Raw genomic sequence first — 22,909 nt, forward strand, 5'->3', positions numbered from 1 at the left:
GAATGTTGACCAAATTGTGCTATGTAAATACGTTTGGAGGAAAGCCAAATCATGCAGTAATTGCAGTGGTTAGGAGGGAATGAACAAGGATGTCACATGGTTTGCCACATTATTTGTGTATTAATTGCAGAGCAAAATCATAAATTTGGGTGCTACCCAAATTTGTTTGCCCACTGAGTGCAGATTGGTTTGTCACTAGAATGGATGTATTTCATGCAAATTTACTGAAGCCCTTGCATGCTATTTATTTGTAGTTAAACTTTATTATTTGGGAGGCAGGCTAATCAGGCAGCCGCTTTGTGTCCTAAATTGGATATTGATTTCAGATTTACTGTTACCTATTTGAATGTTGCCATATATTGAAATAAAATGCTCTTCTGATGTTCTCCCTTGTACCAGCACGTATACAACTCCAATAACATTTGTATCTTGCTTCAGGAAATTTGCAATAGGACACAATGGCAGAAGAACCAAATTCCTTGATCAGGCAAAATAGCTTCAGTCATGTTTTATGAGGATATGGATTGTGAAGGGTACCTCAGAAGTACAAGAGTACAGAAATTTCAAGAGTGGCTTGGTCATCACATGGTGAATTCTATCTTCACATTGTCGACTCTGTGGCCCTTCTTGCTCTCTAGGCTGTGGTTGCCGTGCTTTCTGATTCTCAGGCCTTTTTTCTCTGCCATTTTAAATCTACCATTTTTTTTCTCTCTGTTGGGTCCAAAAATACCCATCCCATCCCTCTGTCTACCTGAAGCCCTTGTTCAATGTCCTGATATTTTTTCATTTCAGTTACTGCAGTTTTTTGCTTTCTGTTCTCATTGGTTTATTTAAAAGACGTCTGGAAAAATTCTCTTATTTGCTGCTCTCATTTATCTAAACCTTTTAAATGTATCCATTGACCAACCTTCTCTTTAGCATACATTGTTCAGCTTGCAAAACATCCTGAAAACAATCTTTTCTCCCATCTCCAGCAATCTTCCTGAAAAAGAAAAATTACATATTTTTGTCCCCAAAGTTCCTAAAACAAAACATACCCAACTCTTCTCTATGAATACCACCTTCCACTGTAGTTGGATTTTTTTTAAAAAATAAGTAAAGAGAATACTTCCCCCCCACATCTTTTTTTGAAGCTTTTCTTTTATACCTAGTTTTTCACAAAAATAAGTGTTCTGTAAATCTCTGTAACCAGTGCCCTGAAGAGCCCAAAGACACCTCTTCATGAGAGGGAATGGCAAGCGGCTGTGTCCCCAGTTTCCCCATGGGGAACGCGGTATTGGTACACAGGTTTGGTACATGGAGCACAGACCCTGGGAGCTGTTCGAGGTGGCTTGTGTCTGCCACCCCTGGCATGAGGTCAGGCACCCAGTGCACAGGCCACTGCACAGAGCCCAGACCTTGGGAGCTGCACAAGGCAGCTCAGGTCTGCAACCCCTGGCGAGCAGCTGGGACCTTGGTGCACACAGTGGTGCATGGAGCTTGAGACCCTGGGAGCAGCTTGAGGCGGCTTGGGTCTGTGATCCCGGGCAAGCGGCTAGAGAATTGGGTGCAGGCAACACTGTGCAGAGGGCCTGGGAGCAGATTGAGCCCCGGCGCTGCACAAAGGGCCCATGCCTCCAACCCGCAGCAGAAGGCAGAGCCCTCAGTGCACTCAGTGTTGCACAGGGCCACCTGTGGGCAGGAGCCCAAGGGGAGCCAGTGGGCTGGGAGCCCACGACTGTGAGGAGCAAATCGGCTGAGGAGATGAGGACCACCCATCCAGGCCCTGGAGTCATGAGTTGTTGGGGAAGAGATTTCCACAGGGGAGGGGAGCTACCGCAGCTGTGGGGCAGTTTGTCCTTGGGAAAGCTTGAGTTAATTGGTTGCTAAGGCGCCTTCTATTTTGTGGGAAATTTGGCTTTGTATATTATTAGTTAACTTCTTAAGGGACACTGCTGGGACCCCCTTCCCTGATGATTATATATAGTTACCTGCGTATATTTGTGTTTTAATTGTTGTTTCATTGTATTTATATGTGATCACCTGTATTAACCTGTTGTTTATCTATTTTAAACCCACTATTTCTCAACATATTGTTTGGGGCTACCTGAAGGGGTGTAATCTTTCAGCCTTTATCTGTAGGCCATAGCATTATATGATAATTATATATTTGTGTGTGTGTGACTGTGCATATGTATGTATGTATGTGTGTATATATATGCTTATTAATAGCCATTCTCTTAATCTTTGTATATATTAAATCTGTATATAGTTAAGTATTTCTTGTCCTGGCCTGACTCCATAGGGAGTAGTAGGATCTGGCTTGCATATTGCAGATCCCTCTTGCAGCACTCCTGCTTGCCACCCATCCCTTCTATCTGGAGAGGGGAGCACAGTACTTGGGTGCACCCTGGTTACAGTGGCATAAAGGGAATATTTCTCAGGATTTTCCTGATGTTACAGAACTAGAATAATGGCTCTGTTATTCATACCATGGTCTGGATTCTAGAACCATTCCCAAAGGGAAATGAACATGGATGGGGCATTTTTTTACTTTTACTTTACATTTTTTTACTTGACCTTTTTTGCCATAATGGTCCTGGAGTTGTTGGCAGCTGGACTATAGATTAAAGAAGTCCTAAAGCTGCTGTAATTTAAATTAAAATATAGGAAAGGTAAAAGAAAACACAAACACTCTTTTACCATCCTCCCTCATACTAATTGCCCAGCATTCAGAACTGTCATCTTAGATTTTTGTGGATGAGTCTGGAGGCAGTTTGCCATACACAGATGTCTACTCAGATGGGATTCCTTGCTTATGCTTTCATCCTCTGCCACTGAGGTGTGCACAGCATTATCATAAGTACTGAGGCTTGGGAAATGAAAGGAAGCAACATGGGATGATGTGATAAAATAAAGTTCCATGAAGAAGCAAATGTTCTGTATTTTTTATTCTTAACAGGGTGGATTTTTGAAGCAATGCTTTGCATTATAGATCATTTAGTCTGTAGTTATGTTGGTATCTGTGCAACATCAAAATGTTGTATTTAAATAGTAACCCTTAATAAAAAGGGCAGGGTTGCACCATTACTTATCTATCACAGTCAGCTCCTGCAGATTTTGTTGTTGTGCCTTGTCAGAAATCAGAACATTGCTCTGCTGCTCCTCTTTCATGGTACATAGTATCCTTGTTGGAGAGTGAGAATTTTACGCTGTTGTAATCTTGGTGGCTAGAGGTCATGCTGGCTGCTCAGCAGAGAAGCTGGCTCAGCCATGATCTACCAGCTGGCAGGGAACTTACAGTAGCTCTCATGCCAACAAAATCACTTTGTACACAATCTGTAAACGGCCCTATCATGAGTTCCAATCCAGGAAAAAAATGATGTCTTCATTCAGTCACATTATGCAAGGCCCATTTATGGAGCCCCTACTCAGTTAAATCTCTCATTGACAGCAGAAGGGCTGTTATCGGAGCAAGCACTGAGGTATCAGGAGCTTTGAATCTTAAAGAGATTGGAAAATAATGACAGGTGGAAGAGGACCTGAACCCTGACAAGCAGAGGGTTAATTTCCTAATTACAAGATTGACAAAGTACGGGTGTGGACTTGAAAAATGCCCATTCAGGAGCTCAGGAATCTCTCTGAAACAGGTGTCTGGGAAATCTTGTTTCCTAGTTATGCTCAGTTGCTAAGGAATGAAGTGTAGCCTGAATTGAGGGGGTTTAATGTTTGAATCTCAGTGTTCATGAAATTCTTTACTCCTTGTGTTATAGCTTGTGAATCCTAAGGCTCATGGACAGAAAAAACCTTTGATAAAACAATGTGTGCTGAGAGTATTTTTCTATTGTTGGTCCTATATTTCTCTTGGCTGGCTTAAAGGGATTTGAACCTTTTGAAATGCTGTCTGTAGTATTAACTTCTGAAACTCACTGCTGCTGACTGTCAATGAGGCAAAGGTCATGGTAAAAATCAAAAAGGGATTGTATGCTTATTTTGGTAATAATTATTCGGGCTACCCTAGTTAAGATTTTTTTTTTTTTTTAAAGATAAAGAATACATATTGACTGTTGTGCTTTTGGAAATGAGTCAGTCATTTGAAGGCCAGACTTTCAAAAGAGTCTGGTGTCTCATACACGGAGCTGTTTGGAAAATCTGACTGATTTTGGTGCCTGAATGAGAGCTCAGCTCTTCTGAAAAATCTGCCCTTAACTGTAGATCTTGAGTTCTATTGAAAACTTTGGCCTGAATTGTCAGAGTAGAATAAAATTCCGCCCCAGGGCTGTGCACTATTGCCAATTAAGGGGATTTTCTACTTCTATCTGAAGCACAGGGTACTGACAACTGTCAGATCTAGGACACTGGAATAGATGACAACTTAGCTGAACTGGTAAGTCAATTTGTTGCTTGTCTTCATAACAAATGACCTCCCTCACCCTTCCAGATTCCTTTGTTCCGACTATCAAAGTGAGAGCACTTGTTGTGGATGGGTTATCAATTTTCAGAGAAATATGAATTGTTCTACCATAGTCAGATCTTAAAGTAGGCTTGACTTATTTGTGAGAGGCTTTGGGGGCACAGAGCTGCTGATCCCAGTCAGGCATGGGCCTATCTGACAGGTGAGCAGCTACAACATGGACTAACTAGCTTTTTGGCTTTCTTTGAGAGAGAGAGAGCTTGATGAAATCTATGCCTTTCCATTATTAGTAAAGTCATACTCTCTTCAATCCTGAATTACCTCTGATGGGCACACTCCACAAAAGTAACAAGGCAGCCTGCAAGCAGAACTGCACGTTATCCACGTTGAAGGAAAAATCACCAGATCCAAAACCACTCCCATGCATGTCTGCCTGGAGTGTTCTCAGCTTCTCTCAGGACACTAATCCCCTGATTCACCTGTGATACAGGAAATGCTTGTTTTGTAAACTAATATTGGTTTTGGACACCTACTGGAAATCACCTAAGGGATACCTATAACTTTTCTAATCGGGGTATTTTTTGAACTAGTAAATGTCAACATGAATGTGTCTTATGCATCTTATTAGTTGTGGACCTAATCTTCAAACTTCTGTCAGACATGCTGAGTAGTCTTTATCCATATGGAAAATCTTGTTCAACTTTTAATGAGACTAATTTGCATAAGTACCTATTAGTAGTAGTGACCCTAAGTAGGGCATCAAAAGCAGTCTCAGGTCCCAACTCTTCCACCCTTTTTGAAACTTAGCAGTACTCTGATCCAGAGGTAGTTGCACCAGCTGCCAGAAAGGTGAGTACTGAATATGAGTAAGAGTGAAAGAACTTGCCCTGATACATTAGAAGGAATGCGAGTTATCTTAAGTTCATGGCTAGTAATAAGTAGCTAAGTGTAGTTACTGTGCCAGGAAAAGTATATTTCCTATTTTTCTCTTCTCCAGAGATTTAGAATCCATTGCTATATCAGAATGGTGGCACATCCTTACTGACATCCCTCTTTCATCTGTGAAGATGCATAGGGTAAGTACAATTTTTTGAATAATTCAAATAAAATGTGTAAACTATTCTGTTTGTAACAATACGTATATAATTTGAAACCTGATCTTGCAGCTTTGTAAATCCATGGTACTTACTTGCACTATTGTGATATGCCAAATTAAACTATACCATCCACTATCAAGTATAAAATAGTATCATATTGACAATTGCTCTAGCCTTCTAAATGTATTTATCATGGCAGATAAAAAATTAGCTTATCCACAATTTGGTAGCCATCAATGAGCCTCAAGGCCACTTGGTGCTGGCAGATTGTACCCCTTTATAGTTAGTAAGTTATTCTCCACAGTGGGTGAGTCTACATATGCATTTGATCTAGCCTAAGTTTACTCTGGTGTAAGTTACTTTGGAGTAAGCACTTTCAGGTGGGCATCTACACGTGCGGGGATTAGGGATCAGATTTACTGTTCTTTACACCAAGTTTTCTGCAGCCCTGCAATGGGCCTCTTGCACCACTGGGTGGGAGATCCAGGCTCTGGTCACAGCTGCCAACAGCTGGCAGCCCTCTTCAAAAGTCAGCGCCACTCACTGTTCTCTAGCCAGCCACTTCCTTCTCCAGAAGCAGTGTGCCCAGTGCAGAGGTAGCACATGGGAGCTCTGTCCTTGCCCACTGTCTCCCCACACTGTGTCTACTCTACCCCTGCCCCTGGCAGAGACAACCAGTGCCCTGGGTTCTTGCTGTCCCTGCTGGCATGCCATGTTGATTGCCGCCTGGCCTAAAGCTGTCTGGGCCTGCCAGGCTCCCCCGACACAACGACCACCTGCCTGGCTGCAGTGTGCTGTCCCAGGGCCACCACCACTGCCACACAGCTCCTGCCAGCAGGGATACCAATGAGGGGCTTTAGGATGCCACCACTGGGGCCACCATCATCCTCCTGGGTCTCCAGCCCTGCCACCTCTGGGCCCTCTGGGCTAGCCAGGACTGGTGGTTGGACATCATCTAGCACACCTGAGATGATGAGCAGTGGCTGGAGGTCTTCTGCTTGATCTGGGCCAACTTCCATGACCTTGTGGAGCAGCTCTGGCCCCATCTCGAGTGGCGGGACACTGGCATGCAGCTGTGCCTCCCTGCAGACACCCACCCGGCCATCACTGTTCTGAAGCTGGCCACGCCCACCAGTCTGCAATATAGACCTGCCTGGGCCGGATCCGTGTCCTGGTGAGGTGCATCTTCGGCCACCTCAAGGGCTGCTGGTATACCCTGACTGCCCTCCTCGAGTTCACTGAAGACAACCTCCCCCAGGTCATTGCTGCAGGCTGGGAACTGCATAACACCTGTGAGGCCCAGGAGAAGCTCTTCCACGAGGCTTGGGTGGAGGAGGCATGGTACATGGATAATGCATAGCATCAGGAGCACCACCTGCAGCCGCAGTGGCATGCCGCCCTGGCAAGGCCCAAGGAGAGCCACACAGCTGCCAGTGGGGGCCAGGGCACCAGGTGCAGGAGGCCTTGGCCAACCACCTCCTCCAGCCCTCTCAACTCTAGCCCACCTGCATCACCACCCACAGACACTCCACCCTCCTGTCTACCCCCAGCATCATGCTAGCTGCACACATGTCTCACCAGAACAAGTTCTTATTTTCCTCGCAGCAACCGGAGACTCCCTCCCCTGCTCCCTTCCCAACAAACAGGGCCCCCCTTCCCCCTCAGCACACAGAGCCCTCCTTCCCCGCAACAAAGAGAGCTCCTCCACTGCCCAACCCACCTACTAACAATAAAAAATCTTCTTCCCCATGAAAACTATGTACAACATCTTTTGTGGGTTCTCCTTCGATGGGGATCCTAGGGGACAGAGCCTAGGGACAGGCAGTCAGCACTCTTGCCTCTGGCTGTTCCCCCATGGGTGCAGATGCCATGGTGAGTGCAGTAGGTGGGGGGCTTGCTCAGTGGCGACAGCAGGTGGTACTCCTCCAGTGGCGGTGGCTCCCCCTTTGGTAGACCAGTCCTGGCCCAGCAGGACTGGCGTGCTGTCCTGGTGTTGCTGCAGGTAGCTCCAGCTCCATGCCTATGTGGATCCAGGGTAAGCGGTAAGGCTGGACCCAGGAAGGGGTGCCAGACCTGGGGCAGGCCAGGGGGCTTCTGGCAGCTGGAGGTGGCAGAGGATCTTCCTCTAGGCCCAGGTGGGGGCCTGCTGTAGGGGGCAGGTGGGGCTAGGTTCAGGAGCTGGGCAGCGGGAAGCACAAATGCGACTGCCAGGGCCAGAACAGTCGTTGTCTATGGCTTGCACTGCCCAGCCCAGGATGGCATTCTGCTCCCACAGAACCTGGAGCCGCTCACGCTCCAGGACCCGGAACTCTACTCAGAACTCCAGGTCTGCCCAGTCGCACACCTCCTCGTGCTGGTCCCTTGCCTTCCAGGCCTGTGATTTATCCAGTTGGTCCCACAATGTCTCCATCAGCTGCTCCAGGAGGAGGGTCCTGTCCTGGGTCCTTCCCTGGCAGAGCCAATGCACCCACAGGGCCCTGGCAGCGGGTGGCAGCAAGCCTGAGGCCAGATCCTGGCTGCCAGGGGTGGCTTCTCCTCTGTGTCCAGCTGTGGGCCCTGTACAGCCATGAGACAGAAGCAGTTTGTAAGAGTTTGCAACATTTCTGAGATAAGATGCTCTGTACCAGAGGCCCAAGTCCTGCCCAGCCTCAGGTTGGGGTTGGGCGTGCACGGGTGCCTTCTCCCCAGTGCAGGCCTTACTGCCTGGCTGGAGCTGGCGTGGCTGGAAGCTCTGCTTGGACCTGGCTGGCGGTGATTGTATCTGATTCTGGGCAGTGTCCTCTGATAGAGGGGCACAGCATGCAGGCACACAGCCAGGGGCCACCCGGAAGGAGTTGGCACAGCTGCCGGCCAGTGGTTTAATGGCCAGCCATGCCTCATAGCGAAGCAGGCATTGGCCAGGGCCTCCCCAATTGCAGCTGGGGAGCTCAGTGGGATGGAACGCTGGGCACCTGAGGGGTCCTCCTCCAGTTATGTGTATGCAGAGGCACCAGACTGGGGCAGGGGCTCAGGCTGGCCCCCTGTGTTGTTCAAGGTAGCATGGCTATGGTTTGGGTCCTGGGGTGCAAGAATGGGTATCAAGTTGCGGGCATGGTGGGACTGATGATTGTGGTCGGTTATGGCAATCCACTATGCCCGCAAAGCCTTGACTTTTATGCAGCGCTGTTGCTTTGCTCAGTTGTGCCTGTGCTCTCGCATCTGGCCTGAGAGTGCCTCATATATGTGGGCACTGGAGCTCTCACTCCACTCAAACTGGTGCTACACTTCTGCCTTGCTCTGCAGTGCTACAAAGTCTCTAGTCTCCTCCTTGGTCCACTTGGGGCCCTAGGTGGAGGGCACGGGCGTGGGCATGAACCTGGGCAAGGAGGAGGATGCCTTGGTAGGTCCTATGCTGGCTCTTTGGGCCCCCACACAGCTGTCCCAGTGCTGCTGTGCCTGGGAAGTTGCCTGTAGCACCGAGAGCATTGTCACAGCACAGGACTGGCAGCTGCGCAGTAGAGGCAATGCCCTGCAACACCTACAGGCACAGGACAGACTTCTGGGGGTGTGCTACAGGCAGGTGGTGCTGGTCCTGCTGGCTGAAGCTGCCTGCAGGTGGCCCTGGGGGCTGACAGGCCTGTCCAGAGGCTGCAGCAGCCTACAGTACCCTGGTGGCCTGGACAGTGCTGTCCTGGCAGCTGTGCAGCAGTGTGCACAAGGCAGCAATGCTGAGGGCTGGCAAGCAGGCACAACTAGGCTGTGGCCTGCCAAGGAGGACAGAGGGGCCTGGAGTGACCTCAGGCTCCCTGTCTTTTGCCCCAAGGCTCACAATATCTTCAGGCTTTAAAAGGTCTGCAGACAGGGACTACCATAGCAGCATCCCAACCCTGGGGCAGGAGAGGCTCCTAGCCCAAAGTCCTGGGGCTGGCCTGAGGCCAGCCCCTTAGTGGCTGGGCAGACCACAGATCTACATGTGCGTGAACTGCACAATAACAAATCCCACTTAAATAGGCTACTTGCATTTGTAGGAAATTTAAGCAGGATTACAGGGTTTTTACTGAGCAGTAAGTGCGCTCACAGGTAAATGTGTGCACTTACTACACAGTAATCTAAGTTAATGCACAATTATGCATCTCATATAGATGCACCTAGTGTGCCACATTTTCTGTTCAGCACAACAGTAGTATATCACTTCTTTTACCAGGTCCAAATGGATGACTCTCAATGCAAAGGTTTTTTATCTCAGTGAAAACTAAAGTTCTTAAAGCGTGTGGCGATCCTTGGGTGCGGCGTACAAAGTACATTGTGAAACACTCCAAAAAATCAAATAATTCTGGGCAGCATAAGTAGTTTTATAAATAATTGTGTTTTTCTTTACATCTTCCTCCTTTTTATTGAGGGATGTACATTTTAGGCTAATTTGAACTAGGCATGACTTATCTTTTTTTCTACTTTTCTATATAACAGCCTTGTACACTCTGGGGGGAAAACTTTTTATCCTTTGAATTATGGTTTTAATTCCAATATTGCACATTATGGTTTTATTTCCAATATTGCCCCTTTATTTATGTTTAATTCATAAAATGCTGACATATTTGGGCTTAGATTCAGTCATTTTTCATGTTTACTGAGTCATTTTTCTAAGGCCATGTCCACACATTGGCTTTTAACTGAGATTCTCACCATGTGCTGGCATAGTGGTCTTTAACCAGGTGTTGTCTGAACATTAAATAGTTAATAGTTAGTAACCATGGCAACTAATAGCATTTTGCCCTTGCCAGACCCCTAGTCTGCTTCATAGTGGTCTTATAATCAGTTCAGTACATGATTTTCTTGCTGTGTAAACAGGATCCTCTCAGCCATTGCTGTATAATTAGTTAAGCCAGTACGCCTTCCTCATACTGCCTCTTCATCGACTATTTCAAGATGTTCTGTTCTCCATATGTATTGCTAAAACAGTATGGTAAGCTGCTGAATTTTCCTAGAATGCTCTGATATCAGCATGGCTAGATTAAATACGTAGTATTAGTGAAAAGGTGCTATTTTCATACTTTTGAATTGTTACCTGCACCTGGTTTAGATGGTCATATTTCAAGTCGCTTACAAAATGACCTTAGGTGATGGAGTGAGGACAGGTCCCAAATGGCTTTTGGGAGCTTAATTAATTAGATTAGATCTTTGGGAACCATACTGCAACATCGTTCCACATTTGAGATATTGGTTGCAATTTGATGAACAATCATCCTTCTGCTCCTGCCTTGAAACCTTAATGCTTCAACAGCCTCACAGCTTCAGTGTCACTGATTGAGAAAGCAAAGGTCAGATTTCATTTTTGGATATGTGCTTCAATATGCATAAAATAGCACGAGCTAATTTTTGTGCCCAGATTTGATGTGCATGTACACTGATAGGTGTTCCGTTTTACATGGATATGAACACACATCTTTGAAAACGAAGCCCAGAGGCAGTGGCTTGGTGTGAAGCTTCAGTTAAAAATGTTCACTGTCACTGCTAAACTGAATTACATGATTGGCACTTTAATATTTCCTGTTCATTCCCATACACTGTGCTTTCTTAGTTTATTTTTTACTAATTTTCTCATGTAACACTGGGAATTCTTACCCCAGGTATTTATTTTATGCATGCATTTGATTAGTAAGTACACTAATCATACTCTGTATAAACTTCAGATGATTGTACATATACATTTCCATGTTACTGTGTGCCCCCAAGAAGGGAATCCTTGAGTTCTACACCTACAGAAGCTCAGTAAGGCAAGTTAGTTGCTTACTAAAAACACTTTCCAAACAGCTCCCATGTCAGTTCTCTTTTGGTATAGTTGTTTATGACATGCCCGTCATGCTGCAATCTTTTTTTTTTTTTTTTAAGTTCAAATACTTGTGCTTGAACCTGCCTAATATTTTAGCTAGGTGTTGACTTTTCAATAGATTTTGAAATAAAGAAGAAAAACTATTTGTCAGGACTGAAGCTCAATAAATCTTGACGTTTTATTAACAGAGCTGCTGCCATGGAACCAACTGATGGACAGGAATCCCAATGCCAGAAAAAGGACATGTTTTTTGGGGGACTTGTGCAATTTTGGTGTTGTAACAATTCTTTTCGGAGTTACAGGAGCCCCCATTAAAATGTTTCTTTGAAGCAGATTAGAGAGAATATGGCACCCCAGAGATTTAAGAAGAGCTGAATTTACTACAGTACTCATAGGCTGAAAATACTAAATACAAGAGGGATAGCAATGATGGGAATGTGTATGTACCTTTCTCAGCAAGGGAAGGACCTTTCTCAGAAAAATGCTGGAAAGTAGATACATTTTACTGAGAGAAGCTAGTCATACCTTTTGTGTTCAGTAGATTGGAAACTCATTGAGATAGACATGAGGTTTTATTTCATTTGTATGGTGCCTGTCAGGGGGTCTTAGTTTCAATTGGGATCTCTAGGTTCTATAGTTAATTTTATTATAATGCTTTATTCACCATATGAGTAACTCATTTATTGACCTCAATTTTTCCTCAGATGAATGCTGACGTGTTGGTCCTTCAAAAGCTTGAAATTGCTTTTGGAAGCAACATTGTCTGTCTTTACTAAAAAGTGGCACAAAAAAGATATTTCTTTCTGACTCTCTGTGTGGGGAGCCAGGCAATCAGTATTGACCTCTGCACTTGGTGTCTCTCCAGTGGTGGATTTAGAGTTAGTGGGGCCCTGTATGCAGCTTCATTCCCCCCCCCCGGCCAGCCAAGAAAAAGAACATTCTCTCTCATCTCTCCCCGTTTTTCATTCTTTTTCTCATTTCTGTTGTCCCATTTTTCTTCATCCTCAGAAAATGGGACTCATGAAGACCTCTAAATTGCTTTCGTCCTCAACCTCATACTTTTTTCTCAAATTTTCCATATTACCTACATTTTTCAGTTTATTGACTAAGAAATATTCTATCATATCCAATGAAACAGCTTTTGGCCATAATGCAATGTCTTCAGGGTAGGTTTCTTCCCTTACTTTGACAAAATTACCAATATTTTGTAGTTCCATTGTCACTTCAGAGTCCCCTTGTCCAGCTTTTGCAGATGTGGTATCCCCACAACTCGGCAAGTGATCAGATAATTCAGATGTTTCCTTGCCCATACTTTTTCATGAATGTCCACTATCAATATTTCAAGCTTTTAAAAATAAGATAACAAATTGTCTTTTTGCTTAGCTTCGTCTTCTTGCCTTGCCTTCATCTTTTTGTGTTTTTGACTGCCAGACACATAGTGTTGCTTCATTATTGCTAAAAAACTGACCTTGATTATAGGCAGATTAAAAATGCCTGAAAGAGCAGGGGGCGAAGCCACAGGTGGGCTGTGGACCACCCAATTAGGTTTAATGCAGTTAATCCTGTGTTTTTATCAGACTCTGTAAAAATGGGATTTTGCATCATTGCATACTGGTGACAAATCATGGGCATTGTTGCAAAGTGCAGGGGAGGGTGCTTTTGTTTAATTGGATAATTGGTCAAGCAGACAGACTTTGATTGGCAAATGATGATTTCCCTTAGTTGCTGTTATGTTATTGCCGAGACTGTGAAAAAATGGTGAAGCAAATTCTTTGCTAGACTACTTGAAAAAAACATGTTTAGAGCACAGTTTGCAGAAGTTTGCAGAATGCAGAAAACCTGGACCATTTTGCAACTTGCAATGCAAGGGAGGAAAGTGGATCTGGCAAACTATGGGCCCATCAGCCTGTCCTCTATCCTGGGTAAGGTCTTAGAAAAGATGATCAAAGAGGCCATTCTTAATGAACTGGCCAATGGCAACATCCTGAGGGATAGCCAGCACGGGTTTGTTGCTGGTAGGTCTTGCTTGACCAATCTTATTTCCTTTTATGACCAGGTGACCTATCACCTGGACAGAGGAGATGAGATTGATGTTGTATATCTTGACTTTAAAAAAGCCTTTGATCTGGTATCCCATGATCACCTCTTGGCAAAACTGGCCAACTGCAGCCTCGGGTCCACCACGATCTGCTGGCTGGGGAATTGGCTCTGTGGTCGGACCTGAGGGTGGTGGTTGATGGAAGTCAATCGTCATGGTGCCCCATGACCAGTGGGGTCCCCCAAGGCTCTGTCCTTGGACCTGTATTGTTCAACATCTTCATTAATGATGTGGACATTGGAGTCAGAAGTGGACTGGCCAAGTTCACCGGCGATACCAAACGTTGGGGTAAAGCAGACAGGAAAATGGGCAGACAGGAACCTGATGGTGTTTAACACTGAAAAATGCAAGTTTCTCCACCTTGGGAGGAAAAACCTGCAGCATCCTTATAGGCTCGGCAGTACTACACTGGCTAGCATTACGGATGAAAGGGACTTGGGGGTCATGATTCACCACAAGATGAACATGAGCCTTCAATGTGATGCTGCAGCTAGTAAAGTGAGCAAAATGCTGGCTTGCATCCATAGATGCTTCTCAAGCAAATCCCAGGACATCATTTTCCCATTGTACTCGGCCTTGGTGAGGCTGCAGCTTGAGTACTGTGTCCACTTTTGGGCTCCAGAATTCAAAAAGGATGTGGAGAAGCTTGAGAGAGTCCAGAGAAGAGCCAAGCACATGAACAGAGGTCAGGAAAACGGACCTTACGACGACAGGCTGAGAGCTATGGGACTCTTCCACCTGGAAAAGTGCAGGCTCAGGGGTGATCTGATGGCCACCTATAAGTTTATAAGGGGTGTCCACTAGGATCTGGGGGAACGTTTGTTCACCAGAGTGCCCCAAGGGACATCAAGGTCGAACTGTTATAAACTCCTGTAAGACCGTTTCAGGCTGGACATAAGGAAGAATTTCTTCATTGTCTGAGCCCCCAAGGTCTGGAATAGCCTGCCACCAGCTATTCAAGCACCTATAGTGAATGCCTTCAAGGGAAAATTGGATGCTTATCTTGCTGGGATCCTATGACCCCAGCTGACTTCCTGCCCCTGGGGCAGGGGGCTGGACTCGATGATCTTCTGAGGTGCCTTCCACCCCTAATGTCTATGAAATCTATGAAATGCATATTAAGTTCAGTCATTTGTCAGATTTATCCTGCATTTTGTGGCCCCCTGTCATTGGGGGCTTGCTTCATGGTAAATGCACCTCTGTGTCTCTCAGTACTGTCTGGCAGCCAGGGGAGTCTGCAAAGTACATGGGGATGTGTACATGAGGGCCCCCTGGCTGGGTGGCTTTGGAAGCACAGGTGTCTATGCAGCACCCACCTGGTCCCTCTACCATTTGTACAGTGTTCTCCTGATAGGTTTTTCTACTGGAAGAGCAAAACTGGGAGAGTTCTCTCAGATTTTTAGAATGGCTGTACACAGCAGACACAGCCAGCTGCTCACAGGTCTTGATCCATTTAATTACATAGCAAGGTATGTAATTTTCACCAACAACAAAGTAGGAAGTGGGCATTTGAATTTGGCAACCACATGTGCCACCAGTGAAAGTTCACTAAAGGGCATCCAAATTAAACAGACTTTATGTAGAATAGGTTAGGTCATTTTGATACCAGACGCAAATGTGTACAAATCCTCAGAGGATTAGATAAAAGGCCAAGATTTAAATTACTTACAAAATCAGCCATTCTTTATTCTAGTCATTAAGACTGAAGAGAGAGATGGCTACACTAGCCAACTGTGTGACAGCTAATTCCTAGTTATATTGTTTCCCTCTCTCTAAGAGACTCCTGGTCAAATCCTCATAGTAAACTCCCATCCCATATGCTAAAGCCCAAGTATGAAAAATATTATATAAACCCCATTATCCTAGCTGCAGGCATCTATTACAAGACTGCTTAATTGCTATCAAAGCTTTATGATGATTCTGTTCATGACATGATAAAGCAAATCATCAGTCTTCTCCCTGTCATGATTTAGGGTTAATATCCAAGATGTTTGTTCATAGTTGACAGATAAACTTCTGATATCTGAATTGCAGCTATCAAAAGATCTTTCAAAGGCTCAGCTGTTTTATATATCCTGAATACTTAAGAGTTCAACAGAACAATATATCCTGCCAAAGAACTCCCAGTAGGAAACCCATTAAGAACATTTTTAGTTTCATAGTAGTGTATAAGAAATGCTTTCAAAATGCTCAGTATTTTATTTGGAAAATGCTGCATTTATATTGAATGCCCCAAACCAACAATTACATACCTACTAGATGCATACTTACATTACCTGTAAATATTTTCAACTGGCATTTTTGAAAGAAAATACTACTAAATATCCAAATAATATCACAGAACATTTTGGATCACAAGATACCTATTTAATATTGCAAGATAAACTTTAAAAGCATTTTAAAAAATGTCATCAAACAAAAGGTGTGAAGAATGACACTTTTACTTCAAAGGCTTTTTTTTTGGTTAAAAATTGGCCATTAAAAATTACTTGATTTTTAAAAAAAAATCAAGTTATTGAAATGTTAATTTAATGAAAACAAATTTTAACAAATGAATAGTGCTGGTGACCATTTTGATAACATATTTTGGTAAGAATAATAATTGAAGAGAAATTCTCAAAACAGAAATAGTGCCAAATAGATCAGTTTTGAACAGTTTTAATGAAAACCACTTTAGATCTTTAAAATAACCATTTTGATGCTATTTTCAATTAGAAAATATTGAGGGGGAAGGGAGGAATTTCTGAAAAAAATTACAGAAAAGGTCAGTTTCAAAAGCTTTCCAGGTGGCCACAAGATCCCTCTTAGCCTTCTCTTGTGGAGCCTGAAGAGGTCCAGGTCCCTCAGTCTCCCCTCATAGGGCTTGTCCTGTAAACGCCTAAACATATGAGTGGCCCTCCTCTGGACCCTTTCGAGTCTATCAACATCCTTCTTGAAGTGCGGCACCCAAAACTGGACGCAGTACTCCAACTATGGTCTGACCAGTGCTGTGTAGAGGGAAAGTATCACCTCCTTGGATCTATTTGTCATGCATCTGCTGATGCAGGATAAAGTGCGGTTAGCTTTGCTGATGATTTCATCACGCTGATGACTCATGTTCATCTTGGAGTCCACCATGACTCAGAGATCCCTTTCCACTTCTGTGCTGCTGAGAGGGTCACTTCCAAGCCAGTAGGTGTTCTGCATATTTTTTCACCCTAGGTGCAGCACTCTGCACTTGTCCTTGTTGTACTGCATCCTATTGTGTACTGCCCATTTTTCTAACCTGTCTAGGTCTGCCTGCAATCGTTCCCTACCCTCCAAAGTGTGCACTTTACCCCACAGTTTAGTATTGTCTGCAAACTTGGACAGAGTACAATTCACACCCACATCCAAGTCACTGATGAAGATGTTGAAGAGTACGGGTCCAAGGACCGAAGCCTGTGGGACCCCACTACCCACATCCTTCCAGGTCGATACTATCCCATCTACTATCACTCTCTGGGTGCGACTGCTAAGCCAATTTGCCACCCACCAGAATTGCAGTTCCACCAGTAGAAATTCTAGGTGTACAGATGTTCAAGGAGTTTAACCAGACCAAAAACAGTGGGCCTTTGGTGCAGCTACAGCAGCACAATTGGCAGAGCCCCATCACCACCAGCTCTGGCTGCAGTAGATGGGCCTCCTGTGGCACAGCCCTGGTAGCACTATGGGCAAAGCATGAGAGCTCCAGTTGTGGCCACAGTGGCAGAGCTTCCTATGGTGGGCAGATCTGTGGTTCTGCTCACCCTTGCTCCTCTGCACAGGGTGGCTCAAGACTGCCACCACTGAGGATACAGCCACTCCCTCCAACCCAACAACACCTGATCCCAACTGGACTTACCTGACCTGTGCTGGAGCTGAGTCCATCGGCTGGTGCCACAGGGGTAGGGATTGACTGCAGGTTGTGAAAGGGAAATCAACAACCGTTCCTACTTGAGAGCTTGACAGCTGAGAGGGAAGAAGGGCTGTTATGAGGAAGTAGGGGGCATGATCTGTTGTGGTGGTCAGCCAATCAGCACTGACCTATGCTCTCAGGTGCCATCAGTTGTCTCCAGGCAGACTGGATTTCAGAAAGGCCACTTTAATATTTCCCAAATTAAACTTTCCAGAATGTACGTTTCACAGCAGTTTTTGTCTTTTTGATGATTTCCACTGAATGGAAATTGTTTGAAGTATGAATAAGATGGAAGTCACAGGATCAAGGAATATTCCAAACTGTATTATTATGATATGATAAATGCTGCTATTCAAAATCTATTGTATCAACATTTGAAAAGGATGCTTCATGCAGAGTTAAGGGCATAGATAGAAAATTAATATAAATTCCTATTGTTAGTTCCACAGATAACCATCCTTTTGAAACTTTTGCTTTAGGAAATATCATTGACTGCTTTTACCTTGTTCGAGTGGTCTAGTGATCCAAAGGACCTGGGTGTAAATTTATGGCCCTGACCCATCTCTAAAAATTAGTATAAGTCAGTCTTGGAGAGGAGGAGGGCATGAAGATGCAAAAACACATTTAAACTGGAGTAATTAGTGCTATAGCAGCATGATACTAAAAGAAAACTGACACAAACCACTAAAGTGGGATAATTTCACCAGAACCTTTTGAAAATTGTGAGTGAAAAAAATGGGGATAAAAGTTTACCTGCTACTTCATTTGCCCCCAGCATTCTTTCCTGCCATGGCAGAGGGTCGGACTTGATGATCTGCTCAGGTCCCTTCCAACCCTACCAACTATGAAGCTACCTTGCCATCTAGTAGCAAATAGCTGTAATAGCTGCTTACTGCACGCACCTACTCTGGAATAGCTATTTGATCCCACTGTAATTTACACTAGTGTGTGTGTGTGTATTTTACATATACGCCTGTGTATATATAATGTGTGTCTGTGTCCATAACAGTCATGAACAATATGTGGGTGAGCTTTCCCACCCCATCTCTACCTATATAAGTGTAGCCCTTGAGCATTTTGAATGAGTCTACTTTTCCTAATATGTTATGCAATTGTATCTATTTGCCATACTTCAGAATATGTTGCCTACACAGTTACTTTCCTCTTTTTTTTTTTACTAGTTATTTTTTCATATAATGGTTGGAGTAACTAGAACAGTCTTTGAGGGCTATACTTCTGATGCTAGTGCCTTCATGTCTATTTCACATCTCAGAACCTTGATACATCATTTAAAATATATACACCAACAGCTTTTGGGTGAGCCCCAGGTTTAAAAGTAAATTACAGTAACTCACAAATAATTGGTATTCAGCACTCAAATAGCAATTTCACACTGTGACTTAATCCTGTGACACTTTCCCCCCAGGGTTTTGAGTACCTCAGAATATTTATCCCATCAAGTTCATGCAAACTCTTTCAAATTACTTCATTTGTAGCTGTTGTTAAGTGTTGTGACATGGTATGATTTTTTTCTGCAGTTTTTTTCTTGTACTTTTAATATTTCCCATGAGAGCTAAACAGTCTGAAATTCCTTTGCATTTAAGGAGGAGTAGATTTTTTAATGAACTGCCTGGAGAATGGTTTTACAAGATGGGCTGCTTGGGCTAAAGTGGTGTTAATAGGTTTGAACAGCACCCCACAATGGCTTTTAACAAGGAGGTGTTTGAGTCTGAATGGGTCTTACTGTATTGTATATGACTATTTTTAAAGTTCATATATCATTTTTCTATGTTGTTTCAGCATTCATACATATTTTAGCAATGTGCTCGGGTTTTTTTTCTGCACACCATCTTTCACAGTGGTGAAATAATTGCCCAAGCCTAGCCTAGCTTCAGGGAAGCAATCAAAAGGTGGAGGAAACAAAGATGTGTGAACCCCCCTTGGTTTTAGTTTTAATTGGCTTCACAACCCTTAAAATAGTAGATTTTGTCTGTAGGGTTCACAGCCTTTGGAATTCCTTCTGATTCTGATTCTCGTTTGTTTGAGAGTTGTGTTCAGGCAACTTGAAATAGCAAGATGAATCCATGAAAATTCAGTCACAGCCTCACATTAAACCAAGAAGGGATCCCCAGAATCTGTCCTGTTCCTCCTCACCTAAGTTCACAACAGGTCCTGTAACTTCTGCCTATTTTGGAAACTGTCAGTGTGAAATTTGGCAGCCTGAAACCTCTGTAATATTACAAGCCATTAGAAAACAGTTGGCTGGACATGCTCCATGTCCCAAGATCTCAAAAGGAGAGCAGGTGACTGCTCTCTCCTTTCCCTTCTCAGACATGTACTATGTGCTAAGCAACAGGTATAGAGTATTCACTGAATAATTATTGCTCCAATTCTACTCATTCACTTCTTCCTTTCATTTTCTTATCAAGTTACATTTTCACCGAATTTGGTCAATGCCATGTGAGTTGGTTACTTGCCCTATTCTCTGCTTTTCTTTTTCTCGTACCCATGTCATAAGTCAAATGATAATAAACTGTGCCTTTATTAAGCAGGATAGCTTAGCAAAGATATTTTATTGTCTCCAGTAATTCTTTACTAAATTTACTGAGAGAATTTTCTAGCTTGGCTATATGACTTTTTTTTTGCATGATCTAAATTTCAGCATTAAGTGGGCATAAAGAAAAAGTTTCACTGTCCTGGTATTTCTTTTGCCAGTATTCTAGTCACTTCTGAGTTGTCATTACTTTTAGTAAACAAAGGATGGTTTGCTATTATAAACACTATCTATGAACGGTCTTGCATTCTGGCACATTTGAAGATGAAGGGTCCCTTCTGGCGCTGACTGTAGCTGTGCTTGATAGAATTCTGGGACTGTTTTCCTTTGCCACACAGTGGGAGTGTGACTGTGTAACTTGTGTCTCCAGTCTATATCACCAGGGAGCTCTGGCATCTTTCCAGCATCTTCAACATTTGTATAATGTTCCACGGCAGGAGTTCTTCTTTTATCTACTGCTCAGGCACTTTATTTCTTGCTACCCTACATGATTATCTCCTACCAGTGGTGGCAGACCTTGAATCTCTTTTCCTCAGATTAAAGCCTGTAAAAGGATTTGTTTTGAAATGTGACTATTTCATTGTAATAATTCTCCTGTCCTTGAAAGTAAAAAAAACAAACAAAACAAAAACAGTTGGGAACTGGATTGCAAACTGTGTTGTTGAAGATGTTGCATCTCAGGGAACTCCTCCCCCTGCAACAAATAGCATGTTGGAGTTTACAACAGTTTTGGAATTCCAAGTCCAGTGGAAGCTTTGGCCTACCACTTGCTAGCACTATGCCCAAATTACATTTACAAAGGAAGTTATCTGGGTCCAATGAGCTGGGAATATCCTGGGACCTGTCTATTGCAGAATGGGGATTTTTTTCAGATGGACTCAGAAGGTATGCCAACAGACATGACTAAACAGATTTCTTTTTATCCCATTTTAAAATAGTTTATTTCAAATTCTGCTGTTTAACAGTCTGGTCTAGTAGATCAGTGGGTCTAAAATGGATTCCCCACTTTTAGTATTCTTTTCAGTGGCACCTAGCAAATGTTATTGCTGAACGATGTTCATACTGGTTGGGATAAATTTTGTAGTATTTATCTATGTATTTCTTTCATATTCAAGTCCAATGGCAAGTGAGAATAGGTTTCTAGGGCTTTGTGAGCAGGGACTTAGTTGTTTGTCCTTTGCAAGCAAAGATGACTGCATCTGGGGGAGGAGGAGAGGTGGGGAAGAAAGGAAGCGGAAAAGAAAGCGGGAGGGAGAAAAGAGAAAGTGAGAAAGAAGAGAGGGGAAAGAGAGAGAAGAGGGGGTGGGTGAAGGCTAGCTCGCATAGGTACGTGGGTGATTTATAAGGCCAATCTTTGCCCTGAACAGTCTGCTACAGCAGGGACAGAAGAGCAGGGACTTATTGGATTGGTAAAAGTTTTAAGATCCCCAGTCCACCTTGCTTTCTGGTAACGAGTGCTGCTAAAAATAAAGAAATGAAATAGAAATACACTTGCAATACATTATTGTCAAGTTAAGACTGTTTTTAAAGCAGATAATCAGTAAATGCAAAGGTAAAAAATAAAAGCATTTATAGGAAGACTAAGTATCCTACATTTCACAGAGTATACCGTATTTTGAGTTAATATTATACGTATACAATATGAAAGCTGATTGCAAGGCTTAAATTAATTGATAATGGTGTAATTGTATATCATTGAATGCCTAGTTTCTCCAGAGAAATCACGGTTAGGAATTACACTACCTGTAGTGCAATAGACTATAATCCACTTGACTGTATTCTGAAAAAGGATTTCAGAAGTGGAAAGTCCAGCAGAGGAAAAATAGTAGTAATAGTGAGAGGAGGTAGTCTAACCACCACTCAACTGAATCAGAGTAGGCTGTGATTCTCTGAGAATAATCAGAAGATTATTTAGGAATTTGTAAGGAATTGACTCAAGGAGAAATTATAACACATTATGCTAAATTGAGAAGTGTTTCAGGCGGGAAAAGGTTTACTAGTGGATGCCCTGAAGGACTGGCTTTGGGCTCAAGCTTAATGACTTCATTAATGAATTGGCAGAAAAAATAGAAGTATGCTAATGAAATTTGCTGATGGCATGAAGCTGAGATTGTATTTGCAATCCAAAGGAGGATCAGAATATCATACATAAAAGACCTTGAGGACTGGAGCAGTACAAAGCAGAAGACATTTAATTGTACAAGAATCAGAGTCTAGAAACACATTTCTGCAATAGTTGATCTTATTGATTACAGTTGACAGAAAAGGGAAAAGATGTGCTTTATTTTAGATCATAGTGAACATTACTGTATTAAAAGTTAGAGTGCTTTTTGAGCAGTCACAGAACAGTAATGCTTGCTATGATCTCAGCCTGCTCTGGACAGGGCTGGAGCTGGCTGTGCTCTGCACCCATCCCCACCCCACAACACTGACCATCACTGTGAGGGTGTGCAGTCCCCATGCCCAGAGCCCAGACCTTCAGTACCATGTGTCCAGCACTGCCTAGCCCAGGAACGCCTGCCCCTGGCATAGTAGAGCATGCTGAGTCTTTGTCACTGTAGCAGGCAGAGGAAGGCACAGGGAGCTGAGCCTGGGAGGTTCCTGCCTCTGGATCGACACCTGCTGCTGGATCTGAAGGGTGATTTGGGCCTCTGCCTTGAACCAGCTCTAGTGCGGTGTGGGTGCTGGGACTGACAAATCCGTTGATTGTCAGTCCTGGTCCCTATACTGCACTGGAGTCTTGACTCATATTATCTCCGTGGAACAGTTTCATGATAGTTGAGCACATGTTACTTGATACAACTTGGAGATACTCCTCCCATGAAAAGTCATAACTTTGTTATAATATGATTGGACTTAGTATGTATTTTACTGCTTGAATGCATAGACACTTGTGTATTAAACATACTTAACACATCCTGAGTGTAATGTACAAAATGGCCCTGAGTCACCAGTAAGAAGCAGCTATGCAAAAGGCACCAAAGACAAAACAGATCTTTATTAGCCTACCCTGCTCAATAAAGGCACAGCTTCATTATTTGA

The sequence above is a fragment of the Alligator sinensis genome, unplaced genomic scaffold, assembly GCF_000455745.1.
Source record: "Alligator sinensis unplaced genomic scaffold, ASM45574v1 scaffold545_1, whole genome shotgun sequence".
Classification (NCBI taxonomy): domain Eukaryota; kingdom Metazoa; phylum Chordata; order Crocodylia; family Alligatoridae; genus Alligator; species Alligator sinensis.